Source organism: Elaeis guineensis, chromosome 16 (assembly GCF_000442705.2).
Source record: "Elaeis guineensis isolate ETL-2024a chromosome 16, EG11, whole genome shotgun sequence".
In the NCBI taxonomy this organism is placed as follows: domain Eukaryota; kingdom Viridiplantae; phylum Streptophyta; class Magnoliopsida; order Arecales; family Arecaceae; genus Elaeis; species Elaeis guineensis.
The window spans coordinates 26,266,525-26,270,782 of record NC_026008.2 but is presented as its reverse complement, the minus strand read 5'-3'; the positions used below and the strand labels follow the sequence as shown (position 1 = coordinate 26,270,782).

Sequence of the window (4,258 nt, the reverse complement as noted above, 5' to 3'; positions counted from 1 at the left end):
GGGATTTTGGAGTGGCCCATCATGGAATAAGAAGCTGTTTGGTTATAATTTTTAGAATAAAGCCTTATTTCATCCAAAATAAGGCAACCAAACACTACTTAAAAGTATAAAAATAAAAAGAATAGAAATAATATGAGGATGCCATCAAAAGTGGATTTAATTAGTGTATAAAGTACTACCAGCCTTCATTGAAACTTTTAAATTAACACGTAGTATTGACTTCCTCTGTTGTTTATTTCCTTATTAGAGATTTATTTCCTTATTAGAGACGCATACGGAAAAAACATACTCTATAAGGATTTGACAATGAAAATTAAAAAAAAAATAAACTGAAGAAACATAATACATCAAAGTATCATGATGCAAACCTACTTGGTGCATAACATATAACAGAGAGCCAATAACCTATCTTTTCTATTTTAATTCTTACCAGTATTATCTTTCCTAAAAGGATACATGGCATCATTAATGCGAAAACCATAATCATTCATTCTTATCATCATCATATTTTCTAAATTGACACATGGCATCTATGATGGCAAAATGCAGTACCGTATCTTTTACATTAAGAGTATGTTTATTTTGAGGGGGATTCGAAAATGAGAATGAAAACAAGTGACCCCTATTCTAATTGTTGATTGGAAGGGATTTCATTTCTGTTCTGATCCTAGAAGAATTGGAATCTTAATCCCCAAAATCTAATTTCTACACTCTTCTAGTATTTAAATTCTGCTCCAATACCAATTTTGATCAAACCAAACACATCGAGAGATATGGCTATTTGAATTTCTGTCAACCCATTCCGATTTCGAATCTGATTCCAATTCCAATCACAAACTAAATGCACTCTTAGTTTTTGCTACATTTATAATTTTCACGGAAAATCCGATAACATATCTTTCCCATTCAATTCTTAGAATAAGTAACTTCTCTAAATCAATGGCATCTATGGTGGAAAAATTTAGTTTCATGTCTGTTCATACAATAATTACCTTTTCGGTGGGAAAATCTGCTATCATATCTTTCTAATTCAATTTTCACCATAATCACATTTTCTATATTAATATGGCATCTAGTAGACAAATTCATTACCATATCTTTTCCTTTCAATTCTTACTGTAATCATCATTTCAATGGGAAATTATCTTTCCAATTCAATTCTTGGCGTAATCACATCTCCCATTGGCTTCATAAACGTAATAACTATTTGTATGGCAAAATCTTGGTTATTTCCTTCTAATTCAATTCTTACCATGATCACTTTTCTAAATCCACATCAGGCATCTGCATGTGAAAATTTAGTACGACCATAATTTTCCAGATTAATTTTTGGCATGATCACCTTTCCCATTCGGTCGTTACATAATCGCTGGTTTTACCGGAAAAAATCTAATTATGTCTTTCTAATTCAATTCTTACAAATCACTTTTCTAAATCAACACATCTGAATATCAAAATTTAGTATATTTTTCCAGGGTTCTTACCAATGATATCCATGTCAATAGGAAAATCTAGTATTTCTTTCAGTGATGTATCTTTCCCGTCCAGTTCTTGCCATATCTATAGAAAGGTAATGGAGTGGCGGTCTGGGAAGCTTCATATGTGGCAGAATATTTTGGATGAATTATTTGCGGTTGATTGGATTTTCATGCCGGCATCTAATTTATCTAGATATATCCATACTAGATGAACTTAATTATATTCAACTACCCTATCCAAAAAAAAAAGAAAAAAACCCAAAACAAGTCATTATATACTCACATCGAAATCATAATTACCTAGGTTTAGCTTAGTTTTCATATCTGTTCAAAATCTTCTGTATTTTACCTGGTGAATTCAAAGATCAATTTCTGCAGCGTAACCAAACTTCTTTCAATGAACTCGAGTGTATTTTCTTGGGACAAATTAAAAATATGCTGTTCAAATTTTGGGCGCTTAATTTGCATATTCTATTCGAGAGGGACTCAGCGATAGTTATCAAATGGTTTTAGCATTTCTCGTCTCCAGATGCTGATTCCCGTCTTTTGCCATTGGACTGCCTCCATTGAGTGAACACTCTTCCTTTAAGGCGACCCGCATTTCGAAGGAGAAAAATAGCGCGGTGGAATGGGCTGTGGCATGTGTGGCCGGTCATTTATGAACTTTTTTGCGGACTTCAACTTGCAGTTCCCACTAAGCTGTTGAACATTTTATGGCCAACCTTGGGATTGTATTTTTTCAAAGGTAATGCAATAAATATTCTCTTTTTTTAAATAAAAACTGCCGCCCAAGGATCCTAGACGCACAAAATGGTGGGCGCTCGCCAGTTGTAAGCGATAAAAAACCTCGAATTTAAACCATAGATCTCGAAGCGGCGATTGTGCAATCCAAAGGTTGATTCGCGCCAAGGAAGGTGAATCCTTCTTTCGCAGGAAAAAGAAACAAACCCTACTTCCCAAATACGGCCTCCCAAGAGCCTCCAAGGGGTCTCCATCCTAATAAAGAAATCATTGCTTTTTTCCTCAAAACCCAAATCCCAGCCCTATCTGAAGAGAGCAAGAAAGAAGTCTTGGTCTCTCCACTGCAAGAAGATGGTTCGCTGCGTTGCCAAACTCACGGACGATCTCGTGGCCGAGATCCTTTCTCGCCTACCGACCAGGTCCTTTTTCCGGTTCCAATGCATCTCCAAGTCGTGGCTCGCCCTTTCCTCTGATCCTTGCTATCAGAACAAGTTCCCTCGTGCTGCATCTGGCCTCTTCTTCAATGTCCCCGATGGAGGCTCGGCGCCCATTCACAGGGCGAGGAGAGGTATACAATATATTAGCCTCTCAAACAATGATGATGATCTTGCCATCGACACCACTCTCATTTCTTACCCAACATATGCAATATGGAGGTCCTCAGCTCCTGCAACGGGCTGCTCCTCTGCCGCTCGTGGGTTGCACAGAGCTGGGGTCTAACCCCTTGCGGCGTTAAGGCTCAATCCATCTATGTCTGCAATCCCGCCACTAGCGAGTGGGTCATTGTCCCTAAGGCAAATGACACATATAACTACCACTACCTAGCTTTGGGCTTCGATCCTCGTCTCTCCCCGCCACTACCATGTTCTCTGCTTCGACTTCTACAAGATCCTTAGGTTTATGATCTTTTCGAGTGAGACAAACGAGTGGGTCGTCAGCGAAGTCTTCGACGGCAAAACTATCACGAACCACAAGCTACTTTCTTCCACGGAATTTTCCACTTTACAAACGGTCTGAACCAAGTCTTGGGAGTTGATCCGGAGGGAAAGATCTGCCGCAGAATTGAGCTGCCTGAATCTGATGGGATAGAATGTCTTGGACTCTCAGGAGGTTATTTGCATTACATGCTGCAAAGCAAGGATGAGATAAAGGTCTGGATGCTCAAGGACTATTCTCATGTGGAATGGGTGTTGAAGTCTTGCATTAATATCAGAGCTATGTTACAGAACCATGGGATCTTTGAAACACAAAATGTTCATGGGATCTCTGAAACACAAAATATTCATATCTTGGAATTTCATCCAGATGTTGATGTTGTTTTCCTTCGAATAAAGCAGAAGATCTTCTCATATCACTTAAACAGCGGCAGATTGGAAGAAGTTGGCGACTTGTCCTATATATACGGTCCAGGATGTGCTGTTTATTCACCCCGCTTATCGAAGGGGTTTGGCGATGAGGTTGCCTAATGGGATGGACGAGGGACAGGTTATATGCATTGTTCTTGGCAACAGATCAAGACGTGTTAGAGGTCTGTAAAATTTACCATCTATTGTCTTGTGGTTTTCACCTACTTGAATCCTGCCTTCGTAGTTTAACTGTGAAGATATTCATCAATCGTGGAATATATGTTATTTGATGCGGAACCAGCGCACCTACATCATCATTATTGTTTTGTCCTGGAAAAGATGAATTATGTGACTTGGCATTCCATTCTATTATATGCTTCATTCTAATTAATCTCTTATGACACAACAAAAAAAAACTAATGAATAATATGTCAAACAGATAATGCCTTCCTATGGCTCTGTTGTCCTCTGTTATTTTGCTCTTTCCGTTATATATATAGACACACACATATATTACAAATTAGAATGTGGAATTGATCGAACTGTTGTATTAGATATAATTTGGGTTTGATAAGAGTGCTCCGTCATAGATTCGGAAACTCTATAAGTTCTTTAATCAGGGTCTGATTGGGTTCATTATTGTAGGAGTTTACTACAAATCTTATATTAAGTATCTTCAAGATATTCCTTATT

At 37.8% G+C, this 4,258-nt stretch overlaps 1 pseudogene; it reads left to right on the top strand.

Moving 5' to 3' along the window:
• Positions 1-2,421: 2,421 nt before the first annotated feature.
• Positions 2,422-3,922, top strand: LOC105057989 (F-box protein At5g49610-like; annotated as a pseudogene).
• The last annotated feature ends 336 nt before the right edge of the window (positions 3,923-4,258 follow it).